This window comes from Marmota monax, unplaced genomic scaffold (assembly GCF_021218885.2).
Source record: "Marmota monax isolate L192 unplaced genomic scaffold, Marmota_monax_Labrador192_F-V1.1 WCK01_AAM20220418_F8-fsc00039, whole genome shotgun sequence".
NCBI classification, from domain to species: Eukaryota; Metazoa; Chordata; class Mammalia; order Rodentia; family Sciuridae; genus Marmota; species Marmota monax.
Window position 1 is genome coordinate 3245294 of NW_026693602.1, and position 22195 is coordinate 3267488.

The following is a 22195-nucleotide window of genomic DNA, read 5'->3' on the forward strand; positions in this document are numbered from 1 at the left end:
CTACTAATTGCAATGGCACAGTCCAGGCCTGCATCACCTCCAGGCTGAATTCCTGTAACTATATCTGTTTCATGCTTTGATTATACTGGGTTAGCTCCTGATGAACTAATGTAAATCATCGAGCTACTTTTGTAATACAATCACTCCAGTGTTTACAATTTTCAAGTGTTCCTGTTGTTTATCATGGTATGTCTAAATTCTATGGCACTTTCAAAGCCCTCCTTAAAGGCACTCACATTTCTTAATCTATTTTTTTTTAATTTAATCTCCAATAGGAAGTCACCTGTTTCCCTTCAGTTACCAATGACCTTACCATATTCTACTCACATTCTACCTCTTCAAATACAGAAAAGAAAGACAAATTTTTACTTTTAATAATAACATTAAAATAATAGTAGCTAGCCAGGTGTGGTGATGTACTCCGGTAATGCCAGGGGCTCAGGAGGCAGAAGCAGGAGGATCACAAATTCAGCCTCAGCCACTTAGTGAAGCCCTAAGCAACTCAGGGAGACCTTGTCTCTAAATAAAAAATTAAAAGGTCTGGGAATGTGGCTCGGTGGTAAGTAGCCTTGTGTTCAATTCCCAGTACCAAAATAAATAAATAAAAAATAATCATGCTAGTTAACTAATAGCCAGGGCTATCTTCATTTTCTATTCTCAGCTATTCATGTGTTATTGACTAATTTTTGTTTTACAACAACTTTTTAAGGAAGGTACTGCTATTATCATCATTTTAAAGATGACAAATTTAAGGAACAAAGTAATTGCATAACTTACCCCAAGTTACACAGCCAGTAAGTGGCAGCCCCAGAACAGGAAACCAGGCAGCTTGGCTTGTGTCCTTGTTATCATCACTCACTCTACTCACTGAACTATGTTCCTTTGAGACTTCAACCAGTACCACCTCCGTTTCGAAAAATTCCTACTGCTTAGGGTTCCCAAGCCTCTGGTCTTGAAAATGACACTGGATCTAGATCTGGTCTCTGGATTCTGTAGTAGAGAGGGGAAACACCATCTGTCAGCGGAAGCTGAACACAAGGTTACCCTCAGAAGGATGTGATGCAAGTGGCACTTCAGCCAGGAGGGTGAGAAGGCAAAGGAAAACAGAAGTAGAAGATAGGCGTGGACCACTTCTCCTTCCAGAGTAGAATCCACGGAACGTGGGATCAGAATACATTCAACAGGGAGCTGAGTACTGATCATGCCCAGAATTCCTGTTGGACACCAAATGGGAGGGTAATTCCACCCATGGAGCAGCCAGATGTGACAGGGTACCAGAGGGAAGGCTTCAGTAGGCAGAGAAGAATGGAGTGAATCATCTAAGTCTCTGTAGAAGGAATCCAGAAGTTTCTGCCAAAGTTCACAGAAACATGGAAGACTGCTGAAGAGAGAATCAGAAACTTGCCCTGGAACAGCAATGGCAAGGAGGCATGAGGGAAGTTCCCCCTACCACGTCACAGACCGCCCACCAGCATGGCGTGGGCAGGTAGACAAAGGCATGGGGAAATCACACCATCTTTCTCTCAAAAGTCCCTCCATTCTAAGGAAAATATCTCCTCCAATAGGTGTGCATATATTTTTGGCATAAGTGGCACTGTTATGTCTATTACATAATCAATCATTTAACACATGCTAACAAAATTAAAAGGTGGTTTAACTACAATTGTAAAATACATACTAATAAAATGAAATTGTATATGCTGCACAATTTTCAGTATCCAAATTATATTTCTAGCAAAGTGAGTGAGATTTATTAACTGTGACAGTGGACAAAACTTAATGTCCCATAAAAATGTTAATAATATCAGGTTAGGTTTCCACAGAACACTAAAATAACCTATTATAACAGAAAATTAAAATAAGGGAAATAACTTAAGAGGCTCACTAATGGTAGGTGGTGTTGAGGTTCATGCTGACGGGTCTATCCATACATGACTAAACTTTCCAGTGCTTTGAAACTTTCTAAGTATTATGTTTATTAGTGTACCAAGATAAAAGCATACCCACATATCTACCATAATAAAAGAACTAAAAAAACAAAGTGTTTCAAAAATTAGTATTTGACTCAACTCCACCCTTCCTTCCTCTAATTGAATAAACAGAGCCCTCAAAAACAGAAGACAGACATGTTTCTTAACCTTGCTGATAGACAAAGAAGAGTGGATTGAGAGTGGATTCCAATCTACTGAGAATTAAACCATAGTACTCAAACATGAGGTGGACACACAAGTGTTCTTTTTAAATTGAGCCACGGCTGAGATGCCAGTTGGACCTTCTTCAATGTAAGTTGCCCTGTGGAAAAATCATCCCATCACCTTAATAGATGACAGTAGCTATTGTTTAATGAATGTCTACTCTATTTTAACTGTAGGCAAACCCCATTAAGGGTTATAAGTCCTATGTCATTCATAGGACCCCTGTGAGGCAGATACAAAGATCATCTCCCATTTTGCAAATGAAACTGAGAGAAGGAACAGATGACCCACTGTTGTGATACTATCCTAGTAGGTGGTGGAGCTGGGCTCCAAATCCTCTCAGCTTAATCTTTATACATGGCATTTGACAAAATTCAGTACACATTCCTTAAAAAAATAATTATCAATAAAATAAACAGACTGAAAATTCTGAACAACTTCAAACCTACTAGCAAATCACAAGTATCCTTACTGTACTTTAGAGTAAAGATAAGATACCCTGGTATCTATTCTTTGCAAATAGGAGAGAAAGAGAAGAGATGACAATTATAACTACTCCAAAGGGGAAAACATTCTATGAGCATGTCAAGGAGAACATAGTAACTTTTTTCCAATCACGACAAAGAATCTTCTATAACTGAACCTCTACCTGAGTCCATTTTCCCATATTCTTTGTCATTGCACCATAATTCCACAATTATGCAATAAAGAAAGTTAAGCAAATTACCCAAGATACCATAAGAAGTAAAATATCAAGTTCTGAGAAGTTTGGAGACAAAATAAATGATGAATGACAATTAAATAATCAATAAATATCATATACATCATTCCCTATCTCAGCAATATGCAGGGGAAAATCTACACAATGCTCAGGAATGAATATGAAAAGGAATGTTCTGGTACTATATAAAAAACCAATAAAACAAGATTAAAAAGACAAAGGGTAATTAAATAATTTGAGAAGCAAACTTGATTCCTGAAAGAAATGGTGTACATTACGAATCTATTTATTTCAAATTATTTCATAAGAAATGTAATCGGAATCTAAATTGACATAAAAGAGTTGACATAGAAAGTGGAATTAAAACTGTGATCCTTAAGGAAAAATCTACTGCTCAATGTAATTTTTAAATAGAAAAAGAATAAGAAGGAGCTAGAAAGAATAGATGTTAAATGTACCAAAAAATAAAAAGTTTGGTTTATCAATACAAAGGTATTGATGAGTGACATGGGGAAACATTATTAACTCTGAACTTGAAACAGGTGAGTTATTATTTAACAAGGATCCCAAGAAAAAATAGATTAGCTCTCTAAGAGAAAACTTATATTATTTTTCCAGTCGATGACAAATAAATTCTGACTTTTTTTTTTTTTTTTTTTTTTTAAAGAGAGAGTGAGAGAGATAGAGGTAGAGAGAGAGAGAATTTTTTAATATTTATTTTTTAGTATTTGGCGGACACAACATCTTTGTTTGTATGTGGTGCTGAGGATCGAACCCGGGCCGCACGCATGCCAGGCGAGCGCGCTACCGCTTGAGCCACATCCCCAGCCCCAAATTCTGACTTTTTTAAAAAAATAAAAATATCCAGGAAAAAAGCAAATAAATTTTTATCTGGTAACTGAATAGTAATATAAAGCAGTGTTTTTTTTTTTTTTTTAAATTCAACAAAGGAAAAGCAATAGGTTTGGCAAAATAAAAATAAGTTGATAAGTTAATATATAATGAAGATAAGATGAATTGATTTTAAAATGTAAAAATATGTTAAATATATGGGCTCCTTAATATATTAAAGGATCATAAAATTTAATATGACGAATGAAAATACCTCTAAACATAAAGAACTTTAATAGATAATTGCAAGGTGTGAAACAGCAAATGAACACTTTATAGAATCAAACTTTTATAGTATTAGGAACAGTGTCATCTCTCACTTTACAAATGTGAAAATAATTACCAATTTGCATTTTGCTATATTTTTTATTTAAAGGTAGTATATTCACATGACTGAAGAAAACAATATGAGAAGGTATTTACGTAAATTTCAGTTCCTGTTCTGTGGACTCCATCCTCCCTTCACTGGGTCTCTCTAGGTAACCATTCCTGTTACTTCCTGTGCTTCCTCCAAAAGTACTTTATAAAATGCAAGCAAATCTAGAAAGAGACATTCATATTCCTTCACTTCCTAAGCAAAATTAAATAACAGCTAGCATTTTATGTCGAGTTGAATATCTTTTTTTTTTTTTTTTTTGGTACCGGGGATTGAATCCAGAGGCACTTTACCACTGAGCCACATAATCAGACCTTTTTTATATTTCATTTAGACACAAGGTCTCAATTAGTTGCTGAGGCTGGCTTTGAACTCATGATCTTCCTGCCTCCGCCTCCAGAGCTGCTGGGATTACAGATGTGCTCCATGCCTGGCTTAAATATATCTTTATAAGTTGAAATGCAATTTATTTCTTTTTATACAGAACGTCCTTGGTGTTCTTTCCCTATGGCTCTATTGCTATGCACTCCCCACAATCCCACCCAACTGTTTCTAAAAGTTTTTGTTACACCAGAAAGAAAACACCTGGTAATGTTTCTCCCCATTTAGTCATTTTGAATTTTTCTCCAGTTAATCATTTTTATTTTGAATTTTTCCAGACTGGTTCTCCAACTCCCAACCAAAGGACTTTTTTTAATGAGTCAGATTCATTTATTGATCAGTCCCTATCCTAGATCCTAAAATTGAGTAATGGTTAAAAGTGTTTGGGTAGATTCTTTGGGAATTTCTAAATAGTTAGTCATCAAAACATTTTCCTTCCACCTGTCTGTTTAAAACTCATTTTTTTTTCTTGTATGCTTTGTTGGTAATCTGGTACAGCATCACCAGTACGGTTGTACATCTTTATCTCATTTGGCATTTTAGCAAGGATGGCAGCTACACCTCTAGTATTTTGCCATAAATTATGATCCTATATTTGCACTGAGATTGTGTGTGTATGTGTGTGCGTGTGCACACACCTCTGTGTGTGTGTGTGTGTGTGTGTGTGGTAGCAAGTGTTTACATGCAGGTGTGTGTAAGCATTTTGTCATGGTCATAAAATCTTTAATTCTTACTTTATTGAGTTGCCCTTATTTGTTTAAACGTCAAAATAAACCCACAATGATTGCTGAATTTGCTCAACTGAATATTTAGCACATATAGAGATTAACTTGTGTTTTTTCTTAGATCCATTAATATGATTAATTAATTTAACAGTTAACAATCTTTCATCCCTAAAATGAACCCTACTTTGCCATTATGTATTAATCCTTCAATGAGCTCCTAAATTATTTCTGCTAATAATTTACTGATGAGATTAAGCTTAAGTATAAAAGGCATACTCACTTCATGAAAATAATTTGAAGTTTGTATTTTTTGAGAAGGCTTTAAATCACTATGCAATTATTTCTCATTAAAATAACCACTAGATAGAATGCAATTTTGAAGAATGTATGTTGTAATATCTCAGTAAAAACTAATGTTTGGCCTGGCATGGTGGCACATGCCCGTAATCCCAGCAGCTTGGGAGGCTGAGGCAGGACGACCTTGAATTCAAAGCCAACCTCAGCAAAAGCAAGATGCTAAGCAACTCAGTGAGACCCTGTCTCTAAATAAAATACAAAATAGGGCTAGGGATGTGGATCAGTGGTTGAGTGCCCCTGAGTTCAATCCCTAGCATCCCCCCACAAAACAAAACAAGAAACAACAACAAAAACTGATGTCTGGTATGTAAACTAAACAAGATGCATGTTATAACATATGAGGTTATAGAGTATAATAGCAATTATTAAAAGATTAGTAGACATAAAGGAGAAATTAAAAAGCTGATTAATCTAAATAAAGGCACAAAAGGAAAAAGCACCATAAAGGACCGAGGAAATGGTCAGATAAACACATCTATATCAGTAATCATACAAATGAAAATGAACTAAACACTCTGTAAAATACTAAGATTGCCAAGTTGGACTAAAGACAATAACACGATCTATAGCTAGCTATGTGCTATTTAGGAGGCAGGCCTGTAACATAAATACAAACCATGAACGTAAATGGCAAATAAACCAAAGTAGCTATATTTATACCAAAGTAGACTTTAAGTCAAACAGCTTATTAGAAAGGTGGGGGTGGGGGGCATTTCAAAGCCAGGAAGAGGCCAATCTCCCAGAGTGTTATGGTTTGGATCTTATGTGTTGAAGACTGGCTTCCTAGCTCATGGCGCTATGCGGGATGGGGAAACTTAAAGAGGTACAGCCTAGCTGGAGGAAATAAGTCACTGTGGCATGCCCTTCAGGAGAATATTGGGACTCCCTGCCCCTTCCTCCCTCTCTCTCTGTCTTTTTCACTGCCCACCTACCATGAAGGATGCATCTTGCTCCATCTTGGGCTCCACACCCCCATGATATTGTGCTTCGATGCAGCCCGTAGCCATGGGTAACAACCAGGGACTGAACCCTCTGAAACTGTGAGCCAAAATACAACTTTCCTCCTTTAAGTTGTTTATCTCAGATGTTGTGTCATAGTGATGCAAAGCTGACTGACACACAGGGGGATATCACAATCCAAAATCTAATTTCCTGAAATCATAGCTTTACATTTACTAAGTTAAAATTAATAGAACTAAAGCAATTTCACCATCAGTGTGGGTGTTTTTTAAAAAAAAATCTTTAAAAAATGCACATAAAACAAACAGTAAAAGAAGAGTTTGATAAGGATAAAGCAGATCTGAAAAAGAATTAATAAACTTGATCTACCTGGTGTTGACACCCAACATTGACAAAATTCACATTTTGTTCAAGTCCTCTTAGAATATTTGGCAAAATTAAGCATATGCTGGGCCATAAAGCAGGTTATTAAAAATTAAAAGGACTTAAATTCTGGCTGTGATATCAGTAAGCACAAAAGATACCTAAGGAATGTTCAACAGCTGGAAAAATTAAGCAACATATTTTTAAATAATCTGTGGCCTGAAAGAAATTCCAATGGAAATTAGAAAAAACAATAAAAGTATGACATCATCATTAGACACAGAAGCATTTCGGTAAGGAGTGCAATTCCAGGAAAGCGGGAGGAAGTAAATATGGGGAAAATATCAGGATACTCAAGAAAAGCCCCTACCAGGAAGTGCTGCAGAGCTGGCCATTTCTAAGTGCACAGAAGGACACAGACTGCACCATAAGGAATCACTCCCAGGCAGAGGACAGGGAAGGGTGTCCTGCTGACGTCTCCATTTCCTTGGTCAGAGCCCAGACACACAGGCTGTCATCTTGTGCACATTTCCATGACAGAAAGAAACCCCAGACAAGACATACACACACTGGAGGCAGGTATCTGACTGCCTGTCAGGATGCACACTGTGAAGTTCATTGGCACTTACAAAAGGGGTGTCGTAAGTATCAATTCTGAGCTCCTCCAGAGTCTTCACTGGAAGCTGCCACCATGGGCCACAGCCCCTTCCCACCAATGCATTTCTCTCCTTTTCAAAAATGTGCTTTGTGAGCTCTCCCACTTACAGATGCAAAAACATCTTTCTCTTTTTCTCCCAGCAATGATTTCTGTTCAAGGTGAGTGCTCACAGAGCAGGTCCTTTTCTTTCTTGCAGAATTTATCTGTTGATGAGCACTGATATCAATGGGTTCCTTCCAGATTCCCATGCTTCCCTGGTACTCAACAGGGTTTCCTGCACAAATTTTTCTGGCTTCAGTTGTTTTGCCTATAAATGACATATTTTGGATTTTATGGTATTTCACTGTCTCTGGATTTTGCTGTACGCTTAGTTTGTGAGTCTCCCCCTCAATCCAAATTCCCTGGTTTTCTGTAGGGTTCCTGAGATACTTACATGTGGCATAATCTATTATCCTATTCCTCATGGAACCAAAAAGGATGATTAAATGTTAGGATGGATGAGGAGACAGGCCACCAAGACTCACAGAGAGATGACAAAAGTATAAATTTGCACAGGCTTTTTGGAATACGTGTTGAGCATCTTTAACTTATTTCTAAATTTGGACATTGTAATTCACTTCTTTCAAGGTTAATTTTGGTCCACTGCTTGACTGAACAGAGGAGATGATAGGAATAGGTAAAGCACACTTCTGGGTGTGACTATTAGGGTGTTTCTGGAGAAGACTGTCAGGTGGATCAGTGAACTGAGTGGGAAAGACCCTCCCTGAATGCAGGAAAGCACCATCCAATAGGCTGGAGGTCCAGGCAGAGCAAAGGGCAGAAGTGGCCACTAGAAAATGCTTGGCTTTCCCTTCCCAAGCAGGTGGAGTCTTCTGCTGCTGCCACTGACGGACACGGAACTCCACACGTCCTTCCGCCTTTGAATGCACACTTGCACCAGGGGCTCTCTAGGTAGCTTTCAGGTCTTTGCACTAGCACTGGGGCTGCATCTTTGGCCTCTTCCTTTGTTCTGAGACTTCTGATTCCTTAGACTGAGCAGTTCCCACTTTCTTTGACTCTCCAGACTGAAGACCGCAGTTGAGGGACATTTTAGACCCCCTTGTCATATGAGACACTCTAATAAATCCCCTTTTATAATTATGAATTCTATTGGTTTTATTTCTCTGGAGAACTCTAATACACCCTGCTAAGAAACTTTCCTGATAAAATTGTCAGAATTATGGACAAAGATATATCCAAGTATACATTAGACAGTGTTGCTTTTAATAATTAAAGTTAGGGAAATTAATGATGGTTTCTGATACATTTTAACTTGGATTATTGTATATGCATTGAAATAATATTTACTTATGTAATGCCAAGGAGAAATGTTACAATGTTCTGTTAAACAAGCAAAGAAACAATCTTTGTATCTTTTTTTTTATATTGTTGAAAAATAACACTGGAAAGAATAATGCAATCAGTTATTCCTTAGTAATTATATAAGTAGTGAAATTTTTCCACTGTATATATTTCTGTGGTTTTTTACTTTACTATAATGAGCATGTATTACTTTGATAATCAAAAAAAGTAGTAAGAAATACTGTTAAGTTTTAAACAAATTGAGTTAAAGACATGTTTGATGGCTTCCCAACCCTGTAGGCTACAGTTGTAGGTAAAATAAATAAAGAGGGCTTTGGTGAAAGCATGTAGATATGAGATCCTTATGAACTTACCATATATTCCAAATTTTATTTGTAAGTACATTTGTTCTCAGAATTAACTCACCATATACCCAAATTCTGATGCATAAGTACATTTATTCTCAGAATGTAAAAAAAAAAAAAGTAAAGATCATGATAAACACTGCAGGTGAAATTCAGTTATACAAATGTCATTTCAGCCAAGGTTTCTTTATTATGAAGCCTACTATGCTAAATTGATTTTCCAAAATAAGAGCTGCTTTGGAGAGGAAATCCTGTACCAATTGTGCTTTACTGGGTCCTAGTTACAGTAATATCAAGGGTCACTAAGGAATAAATGGCACTTGATTGCCTGCTTTTTAGTATGCAAATTGAGATATTTGAGGTCTCTCTACCTACCCTAAATTTTCAGTCCTCACTCATATTAGACAGGAATACTAATCACTAGTCACCACAAGTGACCAATCAAAAGGCCTCTGTTTGTTAGAATACCAACAAAGGAAGCAGAAGGAAAAACTGAGGAATCAGAATTCATAAACAAGAAAAAAAAAACAGAAAGCATATGAGACTTTTTTCTTACAACTTCAAACACTTATTTATCACTGAGATAATAAGGGAGGAGATTCCTCTTGGAATTTCTTGCATTTTCAACCATGATCTCATTTTTTAAAAAACTCTCCTGTCCCCAAATTTATCAAAATGGAATTTTTAAAATTAATGACTAGTTGCTTTCATCAATATCTCATAGTGACAAGATAATTCAAAGCTACATTGCTAGTGCTTAAAAAGTCCCAAGTTTTATACCCCAATGATCAAAATGTCCTGTACTTTCTTAGAACCCTCAGTGCAGAAACCCTAGTAAGTGTATATCCAAAAGACCACCAGTAAATTGGTCCTTGAGTTCAGGGGAATTCTTACCAAAATTCCTACTAAGCAGTAGTTTCAAGGAAGCCTAATGAAGTTAAGGGGAAATTGTTAGTTTATAGGTAATTACTGCCAAAGGATATGTTTTTTACACTTTTTGTTTCACTTTTTATGTTCTTATTTTCTGGCACCAAAAAATGACTAAGCAAAAGAGGAACTACATTTTTCTTATTAGCATTTATGTAAAGAGTTTCAGTTTATGTAAACCCCCTTTCCTTCTGCATTATGTTCACAATACAAAATTTTATTTTGAGGAATTACACAGAAATTATAACAAAATGTAAGAGGAACAGGGAGGAAGGAAGGGAAAGGGATACTACTGGGATCTGAATGAGAGAAAAGTATGTTCCATGCTTTTATAATTATGTCACAATGAAACCTAATATTATGTATAACTAAGAAGAACCAATAAAAAATTTTAAAAAAGAGATATGTATGGGTTTACCAATCAGAATCCAGGTGCTTGAATTTTCATTTCTGTGGCTTTATTTTGTTTAGTTCTTGAGACTGAACTTGATCTTATATTATCTTTATATATTTTTCAAAAATTTCAATTAGTCATTAAATAATCTCATCAATATCAGATAGTCTCTATTTTCCTTAAAGTAGTAAACTAAGAAGTTGGAAAATGGAATTATTTTATTGTGTAATTTGAAGCACCCATTTCTTCAAAGGCAAAGTAGTAAAGTAGCAGAATGTGAGCTGTAGAATCTCACCATCTTATGTTCCCAAGGATTGGCAAAGTGCAATCTATAGCTCAAATCTCATCCTGTTATGGTTCAAATATGAGGTATCCCCCCAAAATCTCATGTGTGAGATAATAAAAAAAAAATCAGAGGTAAAATGATTAGGTTATGAGAGCCTTTACCTAATCAGTGAATTAATCCACTAATATGAATTAACTGGGTGGTAACTGTGGGCAGGTAGGTTGTAGTTAGAGGAAGTAGATCACTGAGAGCATGCCTTTGGGGTTTATTTCTTTGTCCTTGGTCAGTGGAGCTCTCTCTGCTTCCTGGCTGCTATGTCCTGAGCTGCTTAACTCTGCCACACACTTGCACCATGATATTCGGCCTCACTTAGACCCAGGGTTAAGGAATCGGCCAACCATAGACTGAACCCCTGAATATGAGCTCAAATGAACTTTTCTTCTCTAAATTGTTTTTTTTTTTTATCATTTTTTTGAGTTGAGAAGCTTACTAAAATGCACCCACTACCTGTGCTTTTAAATAAAGTTTTGTTGGGACTGAACAGACACATCCATGTCTATGGCTGCTTTCCATTGATAGAGCAGAGTAGACTAGTTGTGACTGACCATTTAGATTAGAAAGCTTAGAACATTCCCTATCTGAGTAATTGCAAGAAAAAAAAATGTCTACTTTTCTTATGTGCAATATTCTCCATCCACAGGAAATGCTTTAAACAATCTATGAAAAATGGCATTTTCTTTTTTATCCAAGGTGCTCAATTTAAAAAAAAATCTGATTTATGTATGACATTACCAGGTTTGCCCCCACTCTACTTTTTATTAAGTACATAAAAGTGTTTATATTGCATAATATGGTTTTTAAACTTTGCTTACATGACCTCCTGTAGCCTGGCTGTCTGCTGGCATGGACTTCTGTACTCCGTGGGACATCACTAACATGGAACAGAATGAGACATTGCTTCCCGGAGCCAGATGGCCACACGTCGGGATGGATTCTGTAAAAGTCAAAGGTGGGAATAAAAAGATCAAAAATTAGGTATTGAATCCTCTTCTCCTCAGGTTAATGGTTTACTATGTTCCTGATTATGCTATAAAAGACATGAAGTCTTGCATGGAGAAGACTTCAAAAGTTAAGCCTGAATTTTCTGGGTGAATCGTTCCTGAAGTCTTGAGAGTGTTCCATAATTTAACTGAAGCTAATATTGATTAGAAAGTATAATGCTTCCCAGAGTTTTCTAGCAAAATGTTTTCATTCTACCACAAAATGGCATGAGGAAAATGTCAAAGATATATGTGGGCTTCCTGTTATGTTACTGTCTAAGGAAGATATTGAATATTGTTTTGAACATCTATTCTAACAATGAAATATAAATCTCCATTCATATATTTAATTTTAAAACACTATTACGGGGCTGGGGATGTGGCTCAAGCAGTAGCATGCTCGCCTGGCATGCATGCGGCCCGGGTTCGATCCTCAGCACCACATACAAACAAGATGTTGCGTCCACTGAAAACTAAAAAATAAATATTAAAAATTCTCTCTCTCTTTTAAAAAAAACACTATTATGTATGATATCATTTTTCAAAGTACATTTGATTTAAGGGGTTTAAATATGCTAACGGATTGTACTATTAGAAAACCTTAAAATAGTACGCCTCCTATTTTTACAAATGGTATTTCAACTTATTCCACTTTTAAAAAGTAAAGCAGTATAACTTCTATTTTATAAAGTAAATTAAGAAACAGCCAAATTTCAGTATGGCCTATGGTATAAAGAATATTTACAATAAGAGTAATAATTAATTTTAAACAATCTTAGTTCTGATCACTACTGAGGCAGTAAACGTTTAATATAATTGCAAATCCAAATTTAGCCCTTCTTTATGCCTACCTGAAAGCCAGAATTCTTCCAAATTATTCATTTAAAGAAACATTTATGCAAAACTTCCTCTATCTAAGGATCTTTGTTTGGTGCTCTAATAATGGGTTTTAATCCTTAAGAAGCTCACCAACTAGTGGAGAACAGAAAAAAAAAAATGCTCTGAATGTTTCTAAAGGGGAATGAAGAAAGTCTCATGCAAAGTCAATGTGTGAGGCCATCGATCCCATGGAGATGAGGAAGATGAGGAACTCGGAAAGATTTCAGTGACCATGAGACATTGGAGGTGGCCTGAGCGAGCGGCTTTTGTCTGGCCAAGGAATGCTGCCTGCACTGGCTCAGAATTCCTGGAGGAGGAACAGGATTTCAGTAAGATTTGGCATGAGATTTTATTCTTGTCCTAGAATTGGTGGCTGGAACTCAATGTTAAGGACAAATAAACATCAAGTTATACAAAGTTATAAAGAGAGTTCTGGGTCCAGACATCTGCTCTAAGACTAATTCAGAGGTGGGAAAACATCTCCTACTTACTACTAACCCCCACCATCAACCCACTCCGAGACTTTATCTCTGATCCACATAGAGAAAACGAAAATATCAGGAAAGTGTAGCCGAGGTAATGACTGGAGTCACCATTCAAGGACACGATGGGAAGTGTTAGTGACTATAAGCCTATTAAAAAAAAAAAAAAAAAAAAAAACTGTCATAGACTGAAATGTGACTACATGCCTCCACCAAAATTCATATGCTGAAGTGATAACCCCAACGTGATAGTATTTGTGATGGAATCTTGTGGAAATAATGAGGCTGAGATGAGGTCTGAAGAGTGGGCTCTTAGGGATTAGTGCTTTTATGAGAAGAGACACCAAAGAGCTGGTTTGCGACTGCTTCTCTTTCCTCTCCTCCTCTTCTCCCTCCCCTCCCTCTTCCTTCTCCTCCTCTTTTCTCCCTCTTCCCCTCCCCCTCCCTGTCCTCCTCCTCCTCCTTCTGCTCCTCCTCCTTCTCCTTCTCTTCTCTCTCTTTCTCTGTCTCTGATGTGAAGACATAGAAAGAAGGCAGCCATCTGAAAGGCGGAAAGAGAGCCCGCACCAGAAACCAAATCAGCTGGCATCTTATTGCTGGACTTCCCAGCATCCAGAACTGAGAAACAAATTCCTGTTTGCTTGTATAAACCACCCATTCTGTAGTAATTTGTTACGGGAGCCCCAGCTAATACAAACTGGCATTTCATCCCCTAGTTGGGCATCACATCAGCTCAGGATGAGACCAATAGGAAGACCCAACTCTCTCAAAGGGATACTTTTCTACTTTTCTGTTCATTTCAAACAGCCAAAGCAGCTTGAGGGTGGTAGGAATGGGTATCATTGTGTCTGGTGGATCAACTGATATCCATCATGTCCCTCCCCTATACCCAGGTACTGTAGCCAGACGGCCAGTCTAGCCAGGGTGACAGCAACAGCCAGGATGACATCAGGCTGGACGGGGACCACTGCTGTCATCCTGGCAGTCCCATGTTCCGCTGAGTAGCGATCACTCTTGCTGCCACTCCTGCAGCTCCACTGGGAGCCTCGGCTGGTGCTACAGGGCCAACACTTCTGCAGTTGCCACAGACATCACTGATTCCATCGCTGCTCCTACAGCTGTCATAAAGGTCGCTGATTAGACTGCCACTGCTTCAGTAGTCCAGTTGGGCTGTCTCCATGAACCTGTTCTGAAAGCCCTGTTCTAGCCACCACTGCTTTTGTGATTGCCATTACAACTGCCCATGGCTATCACAATCGCTGTCAAATACCTTCACTTTTGCCAGGAATGCTCTAGATGCCTCTGCCCTGTACTGCTCTGGACACTTCTACCCACACTGTAGTCAACTGCATTATCTCCACTCCAATCTGAAGAGCACCCATGCAGGGAACACAGTGCAGAAAGTCTGCAATTAGCAGACATATGATAACACAGCTAGCCTTGTTGCCAACCAGCTGAGATTTCAATTGCTCAATTCATTCAAAAAGATGAAGTGAAGCTACCTTAGTGTTGGTATCTCTGAGCTTTAAGTGCTGCAGCTCTCCCCCTCATGTTAGCAGCTCTCCCACTTGCCTTCAGAAGTCAGAGGCTCTCGGCAATTCTTTGGAACTACTCAGCAGATCTCAGCTGCTAGGTGCTCTTAGCACTAGCAGCTCTTCATGCAACCATCTCAGCCTGTTCAGCTCAAGATAGAAGTAATGAACAGGCAAAACAAAACCATCCCAAACAGGGTTTTATTTTTTTTTTAGGGTTGTGGGGTGGGGTTCATGCTGCAACCTAAGGGAGACCAGTGTATGGGATAAATATTTCCCAGACTGATGCAGTGATACGAAGACACTGTTTATACAGACAAAAGGGGCAGGCACACAGTCATCTCTCTGCTGACTGCAGTCTGATTACTCAATTATTACCAATATGAGATAATATTCCTAGGAAGACCGCGGGCCAGCTACTTCAGTGAATACCTAATAACTTGTAACTAGCATATTTAAAAAACAAAAGCACCCCTCCTACTCAGCTTGGTACGGTTTGGATATGGAGTGTCTCCCTGTGTGTTGAAGGCCTTTTCCCCAATGCTGCAATACTCAGAGGTGAGGTTTTTGGAAAGTGAGTCATGAGGACCCCATCTTCATGGGTGGATTGATCCAGTGAGGATGAAATAATTTGATGGTATTTCGGGAGGCGGTGGACATTTTAGGGGGTGGGGGCTACTTGGAGGAAGTAGATCACTGGAGTTGTGCCCTAGGAAGGTATTTCTTCTCCCCATCTCCTTCTGTGTACTCTCTCATTCTCTTTCCTTGTGCACACCCACATGTTCTCTCTCTCTCTCTCTCTCTCTCTCTCTCTCTCTCTCTCTCTCTCTCTCTCCTTTCTGTTGCAATGAGCTGAGAAGCTTTCCTCTCTCTTGCCCACCAGGATGTTTCTGCCTGGGAGTCAGCACATCATAGACAAAAAAATTTGGAAACCATGATCTAAAACAAATCTTTCCTCCTCCACGTTTTTTGTGTCAAGTGTTTTGGTCACAGTGACCAAAGATTACTAATACACATCTCCTAGGCCATATTTTGCCCCTAAGAGGCTTCCCAAATTTAGGTGGCATGCACCTGAAAGCCCTATAAAAATGCACTTTCTCCATAATTGCACAGCAGTAGTATGAAAGCTTAAGGTTGACCTACACACATAGTTGACCTTGATGTGGCCAATCACGTATTTAGGAAAATTTATCTCTGACATTGAATGTAATCAATACAATGGAACTAGAAAAAGAGGATGTTAGATGTTTCAAAAAATTTTCAGTTCAGCATCCATATTTCAGAGAGCAAGAAACTGGTTTCCAAAGTGACCTAGTGACTTGCTCCAATCAATAAGACCATGTAGTAAATAACAAATAAACATTTACTTAAAAAATAAGAAGATGCTATTTAGAGTTGTAGTAAACAAGAAGGCACTCATTTTGCCAGCTGACAGCGCATAGCTGAGTCCCTCCCCAGAAATGCTGTCATCAAAGAAGGTATCTAGTACAAGGTCATGACCTTCCCCTGGAAGAACCTGACCTTCTTCTTCAGGGTTGGACCACCTCTGATGGGGCTTCCTAGCTCCACAGCCTTCCTCACCAGATCTGCTGAATCCTCTACTGCAACTGTATTACAATGTCACTCCTGCCTACCTTGTTTCTATCTGCCCCAGTCCCACTAGGAGTTGAGAACATGCACTGCATGCAGACTGCACATAAAATGCATATCTCTACCCCAGCATCTGCTCCCTAGAAATCCCAACCTACAAATGTAGTGTATTCCATCTTCGAAAAAATGTAAGATTGGAATGTACCTGTATCAAATCAAAACAGATTATCACAGAACTTCTTTTAATTTGACAATGTGCATGATGAACCACCAACAAATAACTAAAGTTACCTAGTTACTTAGTCATAGAATTTTTTTTATATTCAACATTTTATGAGACTTATGGTCTCTAAAATATGCTCTGGGAAACATGAATGCAGTCCACTCGGGATGACTTTTGAATCTAATCATTGAAGTTACTCATGTCAATATTTCCTATAATAGAAAAATAATGGAAACATTCTAAATTTTCATCAATAAGGCATTACTAAGTGAATTATGATGCATTGGAATATTATACAGTCATATAAAAGGATGAGAAGTTATTTAAATACTAGTATGAAAAACTCCAAGGTATATTTTAAGTGAAAATAGCAAGTTTCTTCAACAGTTTATACTTTTTGAAAAGGGAAGAAGTAAATATATATGTGCATTTTTTTCACATGTGCACAAAAGTATTTGTAAAGGCATACACTAGAAAATGACAGTACTGGTTGTATCTATAGAAGGGAACTGGAAAGCACTTTATACATTTTGAAGTTTAGAACCTGTGAATTTATATCAATTGATATATTCAAAATACAACATTAAAAATTAACAGAAAAACATGACAAAATATTAGACATTAGAGATTGAAACACTTTATTAATTGCATAGGAAAGACTCTGAAAAAATTATATCATTTATGAAGTTACTAAATGGGTGAGCTCCATAAAGTTCAAAACCATAACTTATTTCATTTAGAATGCCCAAAATCTAGCAATGTCTCAACCAAAGGAGGCAGCAAGTAACTTTTTAAAGAAATAAAATCCTATGCTTCTAATACAGCAACATATTTAAGACACTCTTTTTTCGAAACAGGAAAATTCTAGAAATGGATAAAGAATAGTATCTTCTATAAATATATTTTTCTGATATGGTTTCTCTTTTATTGGCTCATATTCGTCAATATTTAAAAAGTATCCAGAGCTGTGTTAACAAGTACAGTAGCTACTAACCCATGTAGCTTTTAAATTTAAAAGTAAACTAACTAAAATAAACTATAAGTAGAAAATCATTAATTAAAATAAACTAAAAGTAGAAAATCCTGTCCTCAGTCCAGCCACTTCAAGTGGTAAAAAGCCATATACTCTTAGTGCCCACTATGTGGGACAGAGATGGATAGAATATTTCGTTTTTATTCCTGCAGAACATTCTGCTGGAGAGATGTAGAACAGAACTCTGTCTCAGACAAAGCTGGGTTTGAAATCTGACTTAGCCACTTACTACCAGTAACATTTAGGGCAGGTTATTGTTTCAGGAGCTCAGTTCCTGTATCTATAAATTGAGAAGCATGGCATTACCCATCTCACAGGATCTTTGTGGAGTTTAACTGAGCTCATTCATGCAAACTTCATTAAACAAATCTAAATACACATGAGCACTCAAAAATTAACTCTTTATGGGCAGTTATCCCCATTGTGAATGTAGCATCGCACTATAAACCAGCCGCATCATCCCCCACCCTTGGGCTATCCCACCCAAGAGAAAAAGTAGCTGTTAGCATCTGCATAGTTCAGTGCTATTAATGTTCAGTTTGTAATGAATAAAGCTCACGTTGACTCCTTCCTCAGGAAAGTCTTGCTATAAGGAAAACATCAGTAAACTAAATGTGTGTTAGTGATGTGGTTGATTGATATTCTGATGCATTTTTTTTTTTTATCAAATGAAAGCCTAGGAACATTTTTATACTTTCAAAATTGCAATGGTGTCAGTCTCGTTGGGAAAACACACCACTGGATAGGATTCCAAAATATAAAGGGCGTCCAATTGTGCCATGAAAAACCAAGACTCATACAGCAAAATTGGAAATGCAGGGATTTCCTGAGGCAGCAAGATGAAGGGTCTGTAGTTGGTAAATTTGAGCTCAATTTTGAAGAACATAAAGACCATAATGGTGTAAGAACAACGGCAGGAGAACCATGATAAAGGAATCATAAAAAGGTGGTTTAGATATCAGGTGTTCCCCCAAAGCTCATGTGTGGGCCAATGTCAGGACATCCAGAAGTGAAATGATGGGGTTAGGAGACCCTTCACCTAATCAGCACATTAATCTGCTGATAGAGATGGTCACTGGAGGCAGGTAGGTTGTGGCTGGAGAAGGTGAGTCCCTGGCACATACCTTTTGGATTTATATTTTGTCTTTGTTCAATGGATCTCTCTGCCTCCCTCTCCCCACCTCTCTTTTCTCTCTCTCTCTCTCTCTCTCTCTCTCTCTCTCTCTCTCCTTTCTGGTGTAATGTCCTGAGCTGTTTCCCCTCTTCCACGCTCTTCTGCCATGATCTTCTGCCTCCCCTAGGGCCCCCAGGAATGGAGATGGCTGTCTATGGACTGAGACCTCTGAAACTGTGAGTCCCCAAATGAACTTTTCCTCCTCTAAAATTGTTCTTGTTGGATTTTTTTGTCACAGCAATGAAAAACCTGACTAAAAGAAAAGAAGAGAAAGAGAGGGGAAAGAAGCCTTATAGCTTTAGCCCCTTAAGACTAAAGAAGTGTCTTCCTCTCATTCCAAAGGCCAAGCCAAACCTTGTTTACTTAGGTATGCCTGAATTTAGAAGTGGCCAGTTTTGGCTTCCTTATTCCTTATTCTGCTTATGATAGAAATGATTATACGTATATATCATGACCTTAAACTCTACCTATACATATGGAAAGCTATTTTGATGGGCTTCTGAGCTTCATGTATTTGCAGTTACAGATAAATGAGCCTAAAAAAGAAAGACAAAAAGTTCCCAGATAAGCATTTAAAATGTCTTTCGGCTTCTTCAGGCACTTATATAAAAAGATCCATATAAAACTTCTTCTTCACCATTAAAATCAGCCAGTCATTACCTAACAACACTCCAGAACTGCCACTCTAGATAACTGTTTAACTATTAAAATGCATGCTGTGATTTATAACAACCCTAATGACACCAATCTCTACAGGACTGCTCATTGCTGAAGTGGAAGATGTACATCATCTGCTGTAGCAGGAAATACCACAGGATAATTTGCAATGATGCACATTTCCTATTACCTGCTGATACTAACCTATCAATGAAAACAACAGTTTAATGGTACAGCACATCTCCTGCTGGCGAATAACTGGATTCAAACATTTCTATTGCTTCTCACTAATTCCCTACAGCAGCAAAGAAGCACGATTACCGCGAATGTCAGGAATAACACTTACCAATTAAGTAAAATGATTTAGAGCAAGGTTGATCTTGTATTAAACCCAGATGCACTGGAGACCACATAATCCTACCCTGTCCTCAGGCAGTCTGACTAACACTGGCAGCCATTCTTCTAACCTTTAATTATTCTTGCCAATTAGACCTCTGGCATTTCCCATTCCCAGTACTTGGCTTTTTATGAAATCTATCAAGTCATTTACACTAAACATGAGATCTCTGGAACAACAGAGCAGCCACCAATTTGCTGCAGTAGTCCCAAGTATCTTATTTCTAAGGCCCTGCTTCCCGGGCTCCTTCCTGACAAGCAGACTAAACTTCTCAAGTCTACCTAGCAAAGCAGTGGTGCTCACAAAACTGCTCAGCATAGGCTGACTCTGTTAATAAAGTTCATCTGACAGTTGGCAGAGAGTTTGAACTCCTGACCTCTAGTGTGATTCACATGGCTAGTTCAGAGAACTCGTCCACCCTGATCACACACTGTAGTTCTTTCCTCTCCACCAGGGCTATGTATACTCTTCTAGACAGAGCTCAAAGAATGCCCGTTTCCATGATAGGAAACAGTACTTTATCCCTCCTCACTGACCTTAATTAAATATTATTTAACTAATAGTTTCCAAGCTATTGCTCTAAAGAGATTGTCATTTGCAGTTTCTAAGCTCCAGGTCTGTTCCATGGTTAAGATTAGCAAGATTTCAAATTCTGCCAGGGAGCCTTCTTCAGTCTCAGTGTTACATGAACTACAGTATTGGAAACTGTAACATTTTAAAGATGAACAGAATAGAAAAAAATGGTGGCCCTTGTAGGAAGCACATCACTTTCCCACAACACATCCAAAGAGAGATTCACCATAAGTGAAGTACCTCATATATCTAAACCTCAGTTATCTTATCTTCAAAATGAAATTAGATTGGAAGTGACTAAAGTTCAATCCAGTGCCTAAGTAACATCTGTAAAGGTATAGTTGATAATCTTAGAAGATATTGAATTGTTATGCAAATCCTTAGAACCACCAAGGATGGTTTAACACCTGAGGGGGAATTTCTCCTTTCTAACCATCTTACTTTCAGAAGAGAAAAAAAAAATTAAATGAATTTTTTGCCTAGATTTTTTACACAAAGGGGTTAAATTTTAACAATGCATTTCAGGTCACCATTTGTGTTTTGGATTCCCATTTTATTTCTACACCAGGAATTCATTCAGTTAGCAGACGACGCACCAAAAATACATATGGATTATGCCACTTCTCTGTATTAACTGCAATTTCAGGATGAGTCTAATGTATAGATAGAGTCTATACATTGTAATCTGAGTTTAATCTACAGCCCGTATTACAATGTTTTGTACTTGAAATTCACATAAATTGATCATATTTAAAAGGCAGTTATTAGTGAGTTTTGAGCTTTTTTTCATCTCATATCTAAGAGCTAACTTTTGACATCATCATTACCACCAGCAAAACATGTCTAAAATTCAAGTGGCTCCCCACCACTGATTTCCAAATAGCTGCTTTCTGGGTCAGAAAAACAAATATTCCACCTGCAATTGCTCTGAACAATTCTTTTCAACCCTGACTCACTGTGGTTCAATTCTTATCCTTCTTCTCTGGAGGAGTGGGAAGATGGACCATTCATGCTGTTCTCACCAATAGCTAAGCCACACTCATGCTTACTGTCCTGCTTGACATATAGTTAAGTGCTCAATAAAAATGTGCTGCTATCATTATCTCTGTCTTTAGTACTCTAAGGGAATATCGTACCAACACTGGTATCCTCCCTATCTCTCAAATTAAAGGAAATGTTTTTCAAGTTTTTGAATTACATTCGATTTTCAGTACAGGCTTTTCATAGATATACTGTATCCACTTTTGGAAGATCCCATCTATTCTTATTCTTCTAACAGTTTGATATTATTTTTTCCATATCACAAGATTATACTGATAAATTTTCTGATATTGAGCTATCTATACAATCCTCAAGTATTTTACTGTAGTGCGTGTGTTCCTGCTGGGGTAGGTTACATGGTTTGTTTGTTTTACTGTTGTTATACTAGCTAATATCTTATTTAGAATTCTAATATTTTTTCTGGCAGTGCTGAGGATCAAACCCAAGGTCTCTCACATATGCTAGGCAAGCACTCTACCACTGAACTATACTGCCAGTCCTAATAATTCTATCTAGTATTGCAAAGTGTCACTAATTTTCTTGATCTTCTATCTGAAAACCTTGGTTATTCATATGGCTTGAGTCTACAAATAATGGTAACTGGATCTCCTCTCATTCAATCTTTCGTTGTATC

The 22195-nt window shown here is 37.7% G+C and overlaps 1 protein-coding gene across 3 annotated transcripts in view; it reads right to left on the bottom strand.

The window, feature by feature from the left end:
* Positions 1-22195, bottom strand: part of Il15 (interleukin 15) — a 71045-nt gene that overhangs the window by 37119 nt on the left and 11731 nt on the right. For 2 of the 3 annotated variants that reach the window (XM_046459641.2, XM_046459640.2), the window contains exon 2: positions 11813-11934. The gene's annotated coding sequence lies outside the window, so the exon portion shown is untranslated. Of the gene's footprint in view, positions 1-777; positions 991-11812; positions 11935-22195 lie in introns of all 3 variants that reach the window. The other variant, XM_046459639.2, reaches the window with a different exon arrangement.